Below are 18,691 nucleotides of genomic sequence, written 5' to 3'. Positions count from 1 at the left end.
TATGTAGTGATGTATGACTCCTAGATGAACTTATTGTCAAATGTTTCTCATTCTTAAAATGCTATAATTAAATAGTAGTAAAATAACCCACATAGTGATCTGACCAATTACTGATTAAATATACAGCAAATAGTCACTTTGTCCTTACCCTTCACTATAAAATCTGTCTGATTTAGAAAACTTTTATGATTGTCCAGCTGTTTGGAGTCACCTCCCTTGCATGCTGATGCAACAGTAGGTCAAACTACTCCCTTCAGACAATATTCAGCTGTTTCTAGTACATTTGCTTCAGAAAAAATGCATCACGAGGACCTGATTTTAGTTTGTACCATGCCCTTCTACTGTCCTCTGTAAGAGCAAGGTACCCTGAGACTGGACCTTGACTTTATTCACATCAACTACATAGTCTGGTTACAAAATCTGATTAACATCAATAGGCCATAATGTCAATGGAAGCCAGGTCCAGCAACATAAGCCCTATATTTTGCTTAGTCCTTGATTTCAAATTCAAAAAAAAGAATCCAATGTTCTGTGTAAAAGCTGAATCAAAATGAAATTATTATTTAAAGGAGTGAAGCAGCTTTGCAGGCAAAGGAAATTGAACATGTGGAAATCAAGTTTACTTGATCAAATGGCAAGCAGAAAAAAAATCAAGTTATGCACTCTACTAAAACATTCTTTTAATAACAACAGAATAAATCCAAACCTTCCAAGTTTCCCATGGGTTTTATTAAAGTGACATATTCAGCAGCTAGTTTCCCAGACCCAGGAAGAAGCTAGACATGTACTTTCCTGTGCCTTGCTTTTCAGTTGTAATGGATTGGTAATTGAAGCAAGAAAAGTGTCTAAAAGGGGGTTGAAATTATCAAGAGTTTTGTGATTTGATTATGGATGACCAGATTATTCCATCTGAAGGTCAAGGAGGCCACTAAGGCTTTAATTCACCAATTCACCACGTTTGGCATAAGACTAAGCCCATGATTATGTTCTACAGCTTCATTAATATGCAGTTGCTAAAATTCTTCCTAAAGTTGAAGGCACAAGGTCTTCATTCTTTCACAGTTGGTATAAAATACATCATGTGTCTCACTCTATTTCCTATTGCATACAGCCCTGCAACCAAAAATGACCATCAAAATGGATAAGCCATGGTGTTGTTATCGTATTGGGCAATGATTAGATTACACAGAACAGTTTGCTAGACCTTTAACACCAACTTAGAGTTCAGCACTGACAGAAGAAGAGATTATATCAGACATTCAAAAATACATAAACAAAAAGAAGTGTGGATTGAAAATGACACCTTGCTCAGACTCCAGAAAAAAAAATAGTCTTTACCACTTCAGTTAAATTTAGAGGGAAGTTATGAACTGAGAATTGATTAGATAATCTAGATCCTGTCAATTTGTGTCAGTTATGATTTTCATGTATAGAATACCTTCAAAATACCTAATCTGATTCTCTGCTTCCCATAAACAATTAAAAAATCAGTGAGGTTTGGTCTTCAAATCTTATGTAGCACTTTATGTGTGGAAAAAAAAGAATATTAATCATGTTAAAAGGACTATATATAACAACATATATATGGTTTCTCACTCTAGGTAAATGAGAGCTAAGAGGGACTTGAATGTTATCCTTTGGTGACATGGAAATCTTTTCTGCTAAAAACATATGGGTTTAGAACAATTTAACAATCAATGCATTAGGAACCAAGGTTTAAATTAAGAAAGAACCAGTTATTTCGTGTAACTTTAAAAAGGCCATTTATCCTGCTAAATTTTCAGATTTTTCACAGTTCTCATTTACCATATTTAAGACACATTGTACATTGTCACTTTATCTATCATATAATATTGCAGATAAAGTTACACATGGCTTCTAATGCATAAAGCTTCTGTGCTGTCACCAGTCTTCGAAAGCACCTCCAGAAGCAGAAAAAATGTGCAAGGAAATGACTGAAAAGGATAATACAGAAGCAGAGGAAAGAAGAAGAAATGAGAACACAGGGGGGCTTCAAGCAGTTTACTTCTCCTTAATGAGATTAATCCTTGTGTTTGTTTCTGATTTGCCGTGTTTCCTTTTGTTAATATATTGTGAGGTAGATTTGGAGGGTTCTTGGGGTTAGGGGGGGCAGGGAGTTGTTTTGGGGTTTTTTGTTTGTTTGTTTGAGGTTGTTTTGTTTGCTTGCTTTTTGTTTTTTTAATCAATCTACATAATCCTTCTATTATTTCTTTTTCTGTTGCAGTGCTGGAAACATCACTGTGTTATTTCACTGGTGGTTGGATAAAGTGGCAAAAGTTGCAGCCTGTTCCAGTGCCCTTTTTATGCACCAATCCTGATGGGACACAACCACTTATATTCAGTTTTCTTGACACAGACTGCACTTCTATTGTCTTTGGAGGGAATATATCTACCCCAAGAACTTTTAAGTTTCTTTAAATTAAGTTCAAGATTGAAATCAAGTTGACAAGAACAAGTGCTACTTTATCCACTTATCTGATTACTGCAAGATGAAAACTCTCACAAGACTGTTTTCCCACTATTCTGGGTAGATATATGGGCTCCAGCAACTTCTAAAAGCCATTATGCCATATTTTATATTTTATAAGCAAAACAGATACAAGGATTGTTTTTTAGGCTGCAGGAATTTTTTTTTTTTTTTTTTTTTTTTATTAAGGCCAAATGATCCTTTGGGAGTCATATATATTCATAATTAACTGGGAACCATTTCAATGTAAACATTATCTTATTTAGCAGGAGTAAAGTTTCTGCACAAAGCAGTCTTCTGTGCAATTGATATTTCTCCAACACACTGTTCCCCGAGGAACACAGTTCAAGAAAGTGGCTTGGAGGAAATAAAAAGGTAAAAAAAAAATTATTTCTCTGCCAGTGATAAGTTGGCATAATGAATGCAATAATAATTTAAAAAAAAAAGGTGTTCTAGACTTTCAAGGCATCATTTCAGTTATTGATGTGCTGTGAACAATAGCTGCTAATGGATGAAGATGTTTCAGAGTTCTTATGCACCTGCTTATTCTTCTGTTAATTAAATTCTGTGATTGCCTGAGTAATTTTTGCATTGCATATATAAGCAGCTTCAGAAGTAAGTGACACATTTGCAAAGAAATATGCAAACTAAAAACCTTCAAAACCTTCATTCATAGAAACATACTTATTTTTGGGTTTCTAGGTGAACAGAGCACTTATAAGGATGTCACTTGAATTAAGACCAGTTTTCAAGCTTTAACCAGTTGAATGATGTGCAATGCAAACACTCTAGAATTAGGATTCTATTTTGCTTCCGAACCAGTGAGACTTTTGTATTGAATACAAAACATTGGAAAAACAAACTGAAATTCATATTAGTTCAGGCTTTGCCCTCTCCTCTTGGGCTTCGACCAAAAGGAACCATTAATACAAGAATGTACAAGGAGCAGAATTCCAAGTGCAGAGAAAACTATATAAGAGTTTGGTCTAGAAACGCCATGAAGATTTTGAGAGACTTTCAACTGAATTCAGAGGATTCTGCAGAAAATTTCTCTGTGTTTCCTTCAGAGGAATAAAAGCCGTAGGATTTATTTTGAAGAGGATGTATGTGGATTGTAAGGTATCTGAACCAGAAGGGAAGCTGAAACTGGAGAAATGTAGTAAATCATAATCTGTTCAAGGATGTGAGCAGTATACACAAAACCAAGGCTGTGGGATACAGGAAACGCCCCTCAGACATTCAAGCAAAGTCCAAAGCTTTTATGACTAAATTACATCTATTTGGTAGACACAAACAAGACTTATGTCATGAAAAACATTACAGTCAGTGGTATCTAACAACTCTAAAGCTTTTCTTTTTCAAAAAATAGGAGATCACCATATGCCATGTGCTGGCAAGAACTGACACTTACTACAATGTGTGGCAGACAACAACTTTTTATTTAACTCTGTTGGAACAGACCTCTTAGATTTCTTAGACTCATAGATTCAGGACCCTGTTCCTGAATGCAACTTTGTCAACTAATCCATTTCATAAACTGTAGATTAAAGTGCTTTGCATACACTCATTAATTAAGCCCCACAGTAACAGCTGTCAGATAATATCACTGAATAATTTATTTGACAAAATTCACATTTTACGATAAATTATTCAATGTTCTTAATTCTTATTATTTTCTCCACAATTTATACAGCTGGGCAAGCAATTTGTAAATTATGTGCATTCATTCAAGAGCCTACCAGGTATATTCTAAAAAGATTAAGAAAAAAAACAGCTAAATAAAAATGAAGGGCAAGTTACATCTTCACCCCTGATTTTTCCCAGCTTTAGTTGCTATCCTTTATTTTAGTGATGGGATTACACTTCTATAAGAATCCCTGCAGTAATATCCAAGACACAAGTGAATGTCCATACCCAAACAAATTATTTCCTTACCTTCTGTCTAACAAAATTAAGAATCATGAAAAAAACTCACAAAATGTACATACATTGTGCCTTGAAAATTGCTGCATTTGGGTCACCAGATGAGAGAGAAAGTGTGAACTCCATTGAAATGCGGCGAATTCAATTACATTGAATTCAACTCCATTGAAATGTTGTTTGCCTGCCTGCAAGAGCAGGTATTTGATCCTGTTGCTCAAGGAACAGCCAGAGACTGCAATAATTTCACATAATGCCATCCAAATAGCTCTTTGATGAAAGCCATAAAAATCGTTTAAAAAGCAAAGATAAGAAAATGCATACATGGCATGACACATCAATCTGAAGCAAATTTTAAAAACTGGTTTTGAGTGTTCTGGGACCTGCAGGAATCACACAGTTCAAAAATCTGAAAGTAGTGAGCTAACATTTTTATAAAGTGAAATTAATGAATGAATGAATGAAAATTGCAGACTACAAGTTTCAGTTTTTCCTTGAAACTACAAGAGGGGAGAAAATCTAGTGTACTCCAATGTCAAAATGTCTTGACAGTCTTAACCAACTTCAGCCTCTCTGAATTCCCAACAATTTTTCAAGAGAGAGTTTCTTTGCAGTCTAGTGTAAATGAGAAAAAATACAAAAAGTCCTTTTTACAGGTTGTGCTTGTAAAGATAGCATAGATTAAGACAAACCTTGGCTTTGCCTTATTACCTCTGTATGTCCAGGTGAAAAATCCAAACTGCAATACATGCCTTTCCTTGTGAATCAACAGTCTGTCTCCTTGACCCTTACTGCTCTCGGATACATTTGTTTGAGGTCCATTAGTGCACGTGTGCTGCCATCCTAACAGTCTGCACAGGAAGACATGAAGTGACAGGAAATCTCAGACCAGGTCTATCCAGACCTTGTCCCATCTCACCTGGGGACCAGAGGAACAAGAGATATCCAGAAATTGTTCCTCTGGCCAACTGATGATCAGGCATAGGTAGTCTCAGCAAGGGAACAGTGAAAGCCTTAGCTAATTGAATTTATCACAGTTGGATAAGAAAACAAAATGCACAGATATAAGTGTTTCTTGTAAAGAGCACTGCATGATATATGTCAGTCTAAGAAAGCAAGGTATGGATTAATTGCCAGGGAATTGACTAAACATTTCAGAGATGAAGTCCAAGACTTACAGTACATCCTTTTATTTTTCAGGAAAACCTAAGTAAATTGGCCTAATCAGTCAAATTAAGGAGCTCTTCCCCCTGCACACTGAATCTTCTTCAATGCTAGTGAATTTTTCTAAGGAAAAATTAATAAAAATGTCTTATCATAGATCAATAGTTGAAAGTGATGGACTTACAGTAGTGAATTTAAATGAGCCTGTGACTCTAGGATCAAACATTCCTTTCTGGTCTGGGGAGATGCTTGATTTTTTTTCTGTTATCTCTAGTGATTATTTAAAAGTATTACGTTTAAGTTCATTAACATCCAAAATTATCTTTAAAGTGAAGGAGGGTAAATGGCACATGCTGCTAGGGTGTTTCAGAATTTAATAGGCTGTTTTGATGCTCCGTTTCTGAGATAGTCCTATGTCTTTCTTAGGAATAGAAAAAGTGGAGAGGAGTAAGAGACGGATTTTGAGTCAAGAATGGGTTTAAATTTATGTGGTCTCCTGAAGTTACATTCTGTTACATTCTGTTAATACAGAAAAGGATATGAGATGTCCTAAATTTCCACAAAAACAAATGTAAGAGACAATAGAAGCATTTCACAGAAGATTCTTGATTCTACCTGCTGTAGGCACCTCAATGGAGAGTGGTGCTCCAGCCTCCATCAGAGGTGCTCATGTGAGACATGGCACACCACCAAGGTTTGGTCCTTCCACAAGTCCCATTTGTGAAAACAGACATTTAAACAGTTCCTCTGTCTCTTTCTTCTCTTCTAACACGTTTTTTAAAGAAAAAATGTCAAGATAAGAAATTCTTCAGCACTCAAAATTCTTTCTGGAGACCTCCTTGGCCTCTTCTGTATACTCCCTATATCTTTGTATATCATGAAAACCTATAACTACCGTAATCTCTGAAAATTATTTAGACCTGTAGATGCAAGAACATGCAAGTGACTGATTTCATTAAAGTGATTTGGTTTAGCTATATATCCTCCATAGGTCTAAATCAGTACAGCTTTACTGACTTCATCTGCTCTTCGTCATTTTTCATCCAGCTGAGCTCATAGCTCTTAATTTCTTGCCATGGGCAGCAACCTTTTATTCACCAGGACTAACATTAAGAAATAAAGGGAAAGTATCTACTTTACACAAATATCTACTTTACACATGAGAAAGGCTACTCTCCAATTGATTTGTGGTAATTACTCCTAGTAACAATCTTTTCACTGCCAGTCACCCGCTTGTAAGGTTTCCATCTGCACAATTTTTTCAGTTACTGGCCAAAGTATTTTTTTCATCACAACAGAAATTAAAGTGGCTAACAGTTAACCCCTTCAAAAATATATTTACAATTTTTAAAACAATATTTACATTATGAATATTTACTTAGTGTACTCTGGTAGACATCCAGATGTAGGTCTTGTCTTGCAGGACCATTTGAAATATTAATACATTTAGTGCAGCTGCCCTGAAATGTAAAATGATAGGTTGCCTTATGCAAACCCTTGCCCACTAGCTCTGCACTAGACAGCATATTTCCTAATGTTCTAAAATTCTGAGCAGCTCTGAAGAACCATCAGTCTCTGTACAGCCTTCCAAAGAAATACGTATTGTGTCTTGAACATACAATTGCTAGTAAATTAGCAGAGGGTTCAGGAAAGAAAACAGGTTTCACAGACTGGCTTCCCATTTTTAGCAAGCAAAAAATGAGCTTTATAGTACTAGGAAAGGGAAACTCAAATTTCTCCAATGGATTGTTTTCTTTCCTTCAAAATATGACAATTTCAGAGTCATATGCTGCAGGACAGTAGTTTCTGTAAAAGGAAAAGATCATCCCTTGAAGAGAAATATAATCTGTTTCTGCTCCTGCACCAGGAGGAAAAAAAAAAAAGACAAGAAAAGAAAAAAAATAAAAAGAGAAAATAAGCAAAGGATTGGTAAAAGTCTTGGAGAGATGAAAGAAGGAACGAAAACCATACTGTTTTAGTTTTAATAGATACATCTGTGCAATGCTACCACTTCTGAATACAAATCATAGAGGGTTAAATGACAACAATTACATTTAGAAATAAAATAAAATTTATTGCGCTCTGTGGCACTTTAATTAATTTATACCTTTATTCATAGACTGTGTTTTCAGCTTCCAAGATAACAATGGAATGCCATAATCTGCGCAGTAGTCACCCTTCTCCACTGGATAAAACTCCTACAAAAAGTGTTGAGCTTGACTGAAAAAAATTAAACACATTCCCTGACTTATATTTTCAGCACTACTCCCTTTTGATTCAAGAGCAAATATGGGCAGAGCAGAAACTATTTAAAACATTTTACCAATAGCAGTGGAAAAAAGCAACCATGAGAAATAGCAAGAAAGAAGTGAATGTTCAGGTATGCTATCAATGATTAAAACCCTACACAAACACTGGCACAGTGCAACCAGACATCAGGAACACTGTTTGCAATGACAAAAGTTGTCCTTAAAGGGCACATGGCTAATGTATTCAGGAGTTGTGGGAATGAAAAGTAGCATGGGCATCAGATTTTTTGAACCCAGCATTTGAAGTGTCAGCATTTCTGTCCCCCTCTTGGATTTTTCAGATGAGTTTTATTCTGCCCTGACTGGAATAAAAAGGAGATTCTAACTGAAGAAATATGCTGAAACACTTTCATTGTAAGTGTCCCAATGCCTTGCTGATGCAACCAGTAGAATGTGGCAAAATGACGTCTCAGCATCAGCATTCCCGAACAATAAATAAATAATTTATTTTTAAAAACATTTGGAGGCTAATGGTTAGTTCTCCTCTCTACCCATGTCTATATTATTTGCCTCCTACAAGGTATTTCCCAACACTTTCACTCCTATCACAAGGTTTTTTTAAATGTTACTAATTTCAAACTTTCGATGAACACCAGCCTGTTCCAGGTTTGTGTTCCCAAAGTCAGTACAGTTCAAACTCGCAGAAGAATTCGCAGTTCACAAGTTCCTATCTCCCAGGTTTCCTTATGAATATTCTTACCATGTACTGAAAGGGGATTTTTGCAAGCCAGCCCACTCAAAGCTCTGTGATTGCGTTTTATTTCAGTCTTTCATTGGTGTGTGAGCATTGTAGGCAAGGGTTCACATGCTATCAGTATTTTTAGAAATTCACTTAAAGTAGAATTAACCATAAAGACACTATTAATAAATTCTAGGTATCGCACACAGGAAATTAGCATGGACTTTTTGTGATATATCTTGTACACTGGACCATGTTTTCTACACTAACATGTTGCATTCATCATCTGTGTCTATTCAAGAATGAAAGCATTTGAAACTTTTTGACAGAGACTTGAAGAGTACAGAGCTTACAGGCTCCTCAATGAGAAAAAAAGAAGACGGGGATCTTCTTTGGTGTTGTAACCCCAGAAGAAACAAAGGGGTTTTTTTAGGTTTGTTTGTTTGTGTTTGGTTTTAGTTGGTTTTTTTACATAAAGCTAATATGTTAATGATGTTTTCATACCAGAGTCCTTATTAACAGATGAAAGTCCTAAAAGTGCCTCTAACTATAATGTTGATAGGAAAGCTTTTAGATTATATTGATAAATGAGCAGTAGCAAATTACAGAGAGATATTTGCTCAGGATTTCTAAAGAACATGGTTAATATCTGAAATTGATGAACTACTAAGAGTAGCGTGGGATCAGCTTTGGTATCACAGGAATGAAATATGCCAAACATAGCACCATCTCGTTATGTAATCTCAGAGGATCCAGTTTTGGCTTTCATTCAGGACAAACTGATAGAGTGGGAAAAACACTCCAAACAAGAAACAACCAAACAACAAATAACAGTATTTATGAACTGAAGAAAAGATGAAATATTGGAGAACTATAAAATGAGAAAAGATACAGAGAAGATGAGTTGAAACCCTCTGCATCTCTTAATATCAAAGTGGCTTCAGTTGGAAGGGACATTAAGATCATCTAGTTCCAACACTGTGCCATGGGCAGACACCTTCCACTAGACCCGGTTGCTCAAAGCCCCACCCAGCCTGGCCTGGAACACCTCCAGGGATGGGGCATCCACAAGTACCCTGGGCAACCTGTTCCACTACCCCCACAGTAAAGAATTGCTTCCTAATATCTTAGTCTAAACATACCCTCTTTCAGTTTAAAACCATTCCCCCTTTTCCATTATTACATGAGCTTGTAAAAGGAGATTCTTCAGCTTTCTTGCAGGTCCCCTTTATGTACTGAAAGGTAGTAATAAAGTCACCCCAGAGCCTGCTCTTCACAGGCTGCTAGGCTGAACAATACCAGTTCTCTCAACCTTTCCTCATAAGAGGTGCTCCAGCCCTCTAATAAAATCTAATATCTGTTATCAAGCTAGTTCTTACTACAAAAAAAGTATTGCAAATAATTCGTCCAAATGTTTATCCTTGAAATTTTATGAAATTTGTTTCTTCACAACTTTATTAATCTATGGAGAAAAAAAACCCAACAAAATCAAATCAACTAATGGGAGGGAAAAAAAAAATCCTACTCACAGCTCCTAGGAAAAATAGACATGGTTTACCTCTTAGTGTCTCTTCTGCCTCTGTCCCCATTCCCACTTCCTTCCATGACACAGCATCCCCTACAGCTCTGTGCTTACCAAGATGTGGAGATGTCTGCCTTCTCCACAAAACCAAAGCTTTACAAAACTGCAAGGTAGTCAAGGCACAAGGTGTAACATGGATAACTGCTGTGAATTGATACAGGAGGAGAGAGCTGACTTAAGTCTCACCTCACTCACCACACTTGTATCACTGCAGTGATTGGCCATTGAGCTGAACAGAGAGCTAAATCCAATGGCTTATTCTCTTCTTAGCATTCACCAGACTTCAGATTTCCTCTGAGATCCTGTTTATTGCTGAGAGTGGCTTGTATTGTGGGTATTGTCAGCCCTGTCAGCCTGATTTACTTGTGAAACCAGACAAAAATAACTAAGCCACTTGTGAAAATGTTGAATACTATATTGTTTGCAATGGTTTCCAGTCCATTACCTGGAAGCCACACTACTGAAAGATTGGTGTTTGAGAGCTGCTTGATGTTAGCTCTAAAATATTATATAGGAAATGAAAAAAAATAGAGCAGGATCATTGTAAATGTAACATCTATCCCAAATTAGGATCTCATTCCTAGAACTACTGATAGAATAGTGTTATTTGTCCAACAGATTTGTCCCACAATCATAGTTTCTTTGTGGTCCAGAGTCATTACCTTTTCTTTGTATAAATCAACTCCTCATCCATGCTAGCTCATTCCTTCAGCCAAATCAGCAGTGTCATTAGACAGAGCTTCTCCAACTCTGTGCTCTGACCACTGCATTATCTGCTCACCTAAATGGGCACCTCCTTATGGAGGTCTTTTCCTTAGGCTATGGGACTCCTTGTGAAAGAGACCCTTAAGTTCAAACAGATATTACAAGGCTCTACTGCAGAATTTTCCAAGAAAATTACATGAATTATGCTAACATGTGGCTGTCAAGACTGTCCCTTGTAGAATTACTGTATATCCAGACACCAATTTACATGCCCTATATATTATATAAAATACCTTAAATGGGTAACATGCATAATTTGATAATTAATACATTCAGATGTACTCACATGTGGCCATATTTCCAAGACACAAATGTACATAGAAATTAATAATAATGATGATAGAGTAACCTTTTTTCAGAAAAGTAAAGACCTTGAAGTTCTAGATTTCATAAACTGTTGCTATCACTTGGAAGGAATTAATGGGGTTACTAGAGAATTGCCAAGGTCTTTAGTTAAGGAATCATGTCCTTAGCATAATCAAAATAAGGTCTTTACCTGCTATTCATTTTCTTTTTGGCTACAAAAGCTAGCATTTCTCCGAATCAGTATTGAAAAGAAACCGTTAGAAGTTCTTTACAAAGAAAAGGACAAGGACAAGGTCTCGGTGAAAAGAAGCATATTTAATACTATCATAAAATTGTTATATTTTGAGCACAGGCTTACTGCCTAATTCAGAAGTACATTGATACAGGCATCTGGTGGCTTCTCATTTGGAATAGCACTGCTGTTCCCAAATATTTTAAGAACATGAGTTTTCTTATTCCTGAAGCCTCAAGAGAGTTCACTTTCAGCTTATCTCTGCAGCTTTTGGGACTAGAAACTCTCTTTTTTTTTTTTTTCTTAGTTAAAACTGAAGGTCAAAATGAACCTATGACTTTGAACTCCAAGACTTTAACTCCAAAAGATGAAGAGATGAGCAGGAAGACAGAACAAGACAGAAATGCCAGGAAACTACAACAGAAGTCTAACAGAAAACACTGTAAATGACCCCCACAACTTTCATTTTTCTTTTGTACAAGTCACCTGATGTTCTCCTAATTATAGGTTTACCACACTTCGTTTTGAGCAGAGGTCAGCACTAAAATGATGCATTTGAAAGAAAAAGAGAGAGGTGTCAATTTTCTACCAATGTAAAATGACACTGCTTCATTGGACCAAACCGTTGCTCTGCAATTCTCAGTTTTTGCAGAAGAAACATGCTGACTCTTGTACTCTCTAAGAGCACACACCATTCCTGCACACAGCCACAGCTCATGGCCCTGCAGCAGAGACAGCCCTTCAGATGGAAGGAGCACTCAAACTTCATTAGTTGCTCTTGGCTTTGCAAAGAAGAGATTTTTCAAGGTGTCCTCAACCCATGCACACAAACTGCGTGAGACAACACACTGCAGCTGGGGTACCCCATGATCTTGGTCCTCTGCCACAGGGATGGACAACTCGAGATTCTCATAGGGCCAGTTGGCTAAAGACTTAAGTAAACAGTATTTTATATGTGTGTGTCTGTGTTTGTCATGGCCACTTAGTTTGTCCACTGTACTATTTCGAGTCAATGGGGTTTTCCCTGTTGCTGTGAGGGTTCGGCGATATATTTGAGCGAGGAAGGGAACAAAATGCCCCAAACTCTGCTCTTCTTAACTGACAAACTTGTGAGTTTCTATATGCATCCTGACCTTTTGGGAATATAAGTTTCTGCTTGAAGAAACCTAAGTGTTTAAATTCTGTTTAAGTTTGCAGTGTGGTTTGGTCAATTTTAATCTAATATATTTCCTGTTTCCAGCAGGAATTTCACAAAGTACCAAGCAGGAAAAAATATGGTCCGATAATCTGAATCCATTTTTTATTGTGGTAATTACTGAATTTACTTAATGTGCTAAGTGAATTTAGTGATTTCACAAAGATGCCAACTTCACATCGCACAACTTTGATCCTTTTGCATGATATTTTTAACCATGGAATAAGCTTCCAGACTTTTCTATTCAATATAAATTATAATTCTTCCAATAGTCTCCAATTAAACTCCCTCAAATATATAGTGGTAAAAATCCCCTTTGTTAACCTTACTATTGTCAATGACCAAATGAGACATAATAAATAGTTCAACATGTAATAATAACTCAGAAGAAGTTCTTCCACAGATGACAGTAGCCTCCCAACCTTTTTATTTTACTGGTTAGAACTGAACTTAACCTTTCCCTTCCCTGGAGTGGCCTCTTCACAGTCATGGTTCCCGACCTACTTCTTAGCTGTTTCCCTAAAGAAGATAAAATCCCCTCCTGAATTTTGAAAGTGGTGAAAAAACTAATGTCGATAATGTTTAATAAATAACCTTTGTTAAAACAGTCTAAATCTATGTAGAGTAAGCCCCAACAGCCCTCTCACATCCCACAGCTGATTTGCATATTGGGTCATGGAAAGTGTTGTAAGATATTTGACTGTAGACCTCACTGAAATATTCATCAGACTGTGTTCCAAGTAACATTCAGTGTAAATTGTCATTAGACAATGACTACTCATTGTGAATATACAAAACACTTCTGAATTTGTACTTTTTAAAAGCCAAATCTGAAATATGTTTACTACTTGAGATCAACTTTTAGTAGTCGTAATTATATTAAACACAAATTTCCCAAAGGAGTTGTGCAGCCCTGCACACATCCATGCACACGCTGCTTAATGGAGAGAGGCCATAGACACCAACCTGGAACAGCAAACTCTGCCGTCTGCAGGGGAAAAGAGCACAGGAAGTGTGTATTCTGACACAGCGCAGAAAGGGTATGTGCTACAAAAAACATGGTTTGCAAACCTCCTGACTGCTGACAATCCTGTTTTATGTGTGTGTGTTACGGAGAGCATCTTAACTGAACCAATAACACTTTCAGAAATTATCAATGCAATGAAATGCAAATATAATTCAGTTCTATAGTGTGATGACTCACTTACGACATTTGAGTTTTATCTGTTGTCTGTGTTGTTTCCAAGATGTCAATCTCTCATCTTTCTATCTTTAAAGATAAGGCCTTGCACAAGTATTTTCAGTTTCTTTGTATTAGGAAGATTAAAAATACCACATTTTACAAGAGTCTTAAGTGCTATAATATATTATTTTACAGGAGATAGTGAAATTTAATGGCCTTTGAGCTCAGTAAACCATTTTATTTCATTTTATTTTGTTTGTTTGTTTCTAAAAAGCATTCTTATAATCTGAGGTCTCAACACAATGGGACCAACAGAAAGCATAGGAAGTTTCTACTTATGAAACAAGCATCTCCAACTCCAATGTTTTCATAGTTTACTGGACATTACTCCTGGTTCAGTGCTAGGCAACAGACTAAGACACAATTTTGTGAGGGAGCATTCCACTTAGAAGAATAAATGCAAAATATTTGTAGATGATGATTCCTTTTTATTAAAGGCATTTGCCATCAGTGCTCAAAGGTTAGAAGAAGACCTGGTGGAAATGTAGAAGTCACAAAGAGAGGAGAAAAATATTTCCATCCCCATATATTTGCTTCAAAGCTCTTCTGGTTTTCACTGTTCAGAAAGTCTGGTCCCAGCTCCATCCAATGCAATAAGGATCATGTAGAAAGCTTCCCCATGAGAAATCTCCACTGAAAATGGCTGAGTCAGGAAGAACCTCTGCAGAAGTTCCTGCTGTTCAGCTTCCCTGCTTCAGAGATGGAGAATGAGTAATACTTTCACAAACTTGAGTTTAAGATAGCTCTGTAACACGAGTGGAAAAACCACAATCTCATTAAGCAAATTATTTCATGCAGTTTAGGTAAAAGCTTTATGTCTTGCCAGAGCACATTTCTGTGCAATGAAAGACCACACATCACAGGCACATTCTTGTAGCAAGAAATTGTGAAAGCTGAGAAATGTTATTGGGACTGCATGTTATACACTGCTCACAAAGAAACAGGTTTCTCTTAACACTCTAAGTCCCATTGTAAAAACCTCAGGAGAGATGAAAGTTTATGCATTTTGGAAAGGTCTACCAATTATCAGAAATAATCTTTCCATATTGAGTAATACTTCAGGATTAACATTAATGTCACAGGACATATCATGTCTAGAAACAGAAGCCTTTTGCTATTGGGCAGTGGAAAAAGTAGTCTTTGCAGCTTTCTAACAGCATGAAGCACCTGCCTCTAATACTGATGAGTATACTGATACCTTAATCCTTTTACTAATATGGAAAAATTTCCAGAATACCAACACTTTCAACACAAAACCAAGTGAAACTTGGCAACTCCAGTGAACATCACTTTGGAGACTTTAAATAAACCGAAGTCCAGAATGCAAAACAAAACTCAACAAATGTGAAGCCATGCAAATCAAACCACTCAACCAAAACCCTTCCCATGAGTCACAAGGAAAGGAAGCTCTGTTAATGCAGGGAGCTTGCTCAACATCAGCAGCTAGCTGGCTGTCAGGAAAATCCCGAGTGGCAGTGAGAGAAACCACAGTTTGCATTTTGTGCATCAGGTCCATTTTATCTTTCCTTTACGCTCTAAGTATAATGCTAAAAGCCCTCCAGGGGTCTGAACTTGCTGGAAAGACAACATATATTGCATCTTTACACAGTACACTCAATAACGGGGTGAGAGAAGTCTCTTACCATTAATTGATTTGCGCTCCTTTGTCCAGGTCAGCCCCAGACAGAGTTTAGCTGTTCAGTGGATTAAGTACTAGTACCAACAACTTCAGGGTCTACACCTTTTCTGGGAGCTGATATAACCTTCCTATTACAGGAGATATGTGAGCTTGGCCACAGCAATGCTGGAGTCAGAGAGAGGCAAAGCACAGAATTATCCCTTGAAATGGTATCTAAATCTTCATAAATTTATTTAGCTCCTGAAAATCAAAACGTGACTCTCCTGTTCACCATACCAACATAGCATCTGATAGGATCCACAAGGCAAACCACTGTATCTTTTACACAAATTTAAAAATAAGTATTGTATTTAAAACAAATTGATGCATAAGAAAATGTATTTTCATGTTTTGAAGGATGAATTTTTAATAACTTAATTAAAACTTCACAACAGAAAGAATCATTACTTGTTACACACTCCAAAACCATCTATATCAAACATGTGTCTCCAAAACTGCCCTCTATATGTATATTAATGATGCCATCAGATGCTTAAGACATGCCCTGAATAATACATACAATTTAAATTAACTCCCATTCTTAACATTCTCAAAGAAAAGTAAAATCACTCAAATGCTAAGTCAAGTTCACTCTCAATTATTATAATTTCAGTATTGTTATTTATTATTAATAGAGAATTCAGTGATCAGTATGTATTTACAAGCAATCTCAGTCAATCTACTCAGAACCCAGAAACTGCAAGTCACATCAACACTGCAGAACAATTCAAGGCTCAATGAGCAGAAAGAAATCTCTGGCGGGTTGACAAAAAACTGGCTCAGACAACTTACAAAACCAATGACCTCTCATGGTTAGAGAATTATCATTCTCTCTTACTGATGGTAAAAAGATCTTTCCAAAAGAAACAAGAAGTTTTTCCTGTGTCCTTGGGGATGAAAAGGCCAGGGAATAGATCAGGCCATCATGGTCCTGCTACTTGTAGAAAGAGTGTAGGAGCTGATCAACAGGTACTTGGACCTCACACATTGGAGACAGCCATCTTCGGTGCCACACAGCTACACTTGGTCGTTTTCAGATGTAAAAAAACTTCAGTCATGATTGAGACAAAATGTCTTGTGGGAGCAGCAAGTCTGATACCTAAAGAGTTGTCCACAGCTAGTTACCTGAAGATGCAGATGGAGGTAGTTGCTTTTATATCAGTGCATGTGGCTAGTTAAGTGTGGTAGGCAGAGAAGGGACTAGAGGAAAATTGCAGAAGGGACATAAAAATAGATACAATCAAAACAGAGAATTCCTTTAGGGAACAGGATGCAAGGAACTAACAGAACTCAGGGGCAGATGATTTTGTAGCAAATCTAAAGAAAATTATCATCACTTTCTTCTTCTCACCCACACAGTCCAAATCTGCAGAATTTTTCAGAAGAAGATCACATGATTTGATGGGGAAGTAGATGTTCCAACTAGTAACATAATTCATCTAGAGGCAGGAGACTTTGCTTATGATTTATGGAATCAATGCCTGGGAGAAGTATCATACTAAGAGGAAGGCTGGGTTTGTTCAGTTACCCAAAGAGGTTGAAAGCCTGGTTTTATTTGGCAAAGAGAAGGTTTAGTGTGCCTTCAGGGATCTCTCTCTCTCTTACACCTAATGTAAGGCCATAAGTGAGCCTTGCAGGAGCAAGGAATTAGAAAAAACTCTTTGGAGTAGTGAACTCCACTCCCTGTTGTCATAGACAAAAAGACTGGGTGAAACACTGCAAAAAGAGCCTCTCTCAAAAGTTCTCCTTCTCACTTCAGGAGATAAAACCAGGAAGAGCTTCTAGGTTTCCCTTGTGAGAGGTAAATGACAATTATCAACCTCATGAAGTCACAGATGCTAGTGTTTGTTATGGGGAGCTGCCAGGAAAGAACAGTGTGAAAACTAACAACTAAAAATATTAAATAGCCAGGAGAGTCCCTGGTACGAAGGTTGGCACTAACCTCCCTGAGATTCCACAAGATTCATTTCAGTTTCATATGTGCCATATATAGTATAATTTCTGTTTATTTAGGAGTGTGATTTTTAAAATTCAAGTTCAGTCCTGTCCAACTCCTGGCTACTGAAGCTTTACAATTGAATTCCGTGAGAGAGAGACTGAGCACCCAATCTTCAATATACTGAAATTGATTTCTATTAAATTTGACTTCTACTAAATTTCCAGTACTTTGACTCTGTAGACACATTGGCAATTTTGGTAGTCTTTTGCATAATGCTTCTCCATGTAAATTTTTTACAAAGTGCTTACAGAGAGAAATGCAGTTCAGATTTCTATCAAACCCTCTTCTTTCAGTTTTATCTGTGGCAAATATATTTTTTTCCTCTTTTTTCTCTTTAACAGTGAACTGGAAGTGATGACTCAGGACACAAGGGTTAAATAGATATCCAACCAGGCTTTTCACACCATTTAAAACAGAAGCACATCTATTCACATAGTTCACTGCTGGCAAGAAAGTACATCTAGACCAGGGGCCAAATTGTAGCTGCAATATTAAAGTAAGTAGAAAAGACAGAGGCTGACATTTAAACCCCAGCCTCAGACTGAAGCCTACCACACATTTCCCACTTTAGGAGCAGTAGGCAGAGGCATTTTACCTGACATTGTGCTCAGGAGAATCACCAGGATTTTCATTTCTTCTTTAAGGATGCATTCCTGCTCCTCTCTAACAAGAACCATCCTCACTGATGGCTTTTTCCATCAGAGCCCTTGGAGGAAAAAACACTGCAGTAGCTGCTGGCTGCAAAGTTCTGGCTCTGCAGCAGTGAGCAACCAGGAGAAGAAGATGGAGTGATCTGCACACTGCACAGAATTTCCAGTCCAAAAGGAGAGCATGTTGCAAGTGTGAAATGAATTTCAATAAAAAAGCTTCTTGGAATCCAAACTAAAAGAAGAAAGGTTAATGGCATTTACCTCCTAAAAAGGCCCGCATGCATACACTACAGGGGATGTCTGTAAGGAATGACTGATGGGCAACTACTTTCTGTATTGCTTCTTCTGAATCACCGGCTTGATAATGCAGAGAACTGCATTGTAAATGACTCCACAGAGGGGAAAAATACAACCTGGAAATCCCACCATTCTAGAGGAGTAACCAACCAAGCATCCATCTCATACCTTTTGACAGGTCTAG

General features: G+C 37.1%; 1 long non-coding RNA gene across 1 annotated transcript; it reads right to left on the bottom strand.

Annotated features, from left to right (window-relative positions):
* Nucleotides 1-14,365: 14,365 nt before the first annotated feature.
* Nucleotides 14,366-18,220, bottom strand: LOC117004311. The gene is made up of 3 exons (XR_004419615.1): nt 18,156-18,220; nt 15,527-15,687; nt 14,366-14,575 (listed from the first exon to the last, which is right to left on the bottom strand). It is a non-coding gene; the product is annotated as an uncharacterized LOC117004311 (long non-coding RNA).
* Between the last annotated feature and the right edge of the window lie 471 nt (nt 18,221-18,691).

The sequence above is a fragment of the Catharus ustulatus genome, chromosome 1 (genome assembly GCF_009819885.2).
Source record: "Catharus ustulatus isolate bCatUst1 chromosome 1, bCatUst1.pri.v2, whole genome shotgun sequence".
Classification (NCBI taxonomy): domain Eukaryota; kingdom Metazoa; phylum Chordata; class Aves; order Passeriformes; family Turdidae; genus Catharus; species Catharus ustulatus.
The sequence above is the reverse complement of the archived record's forward strand: the minus strand, read 5'-3'. Positions and strand labels throughout refer to the sequence as shown.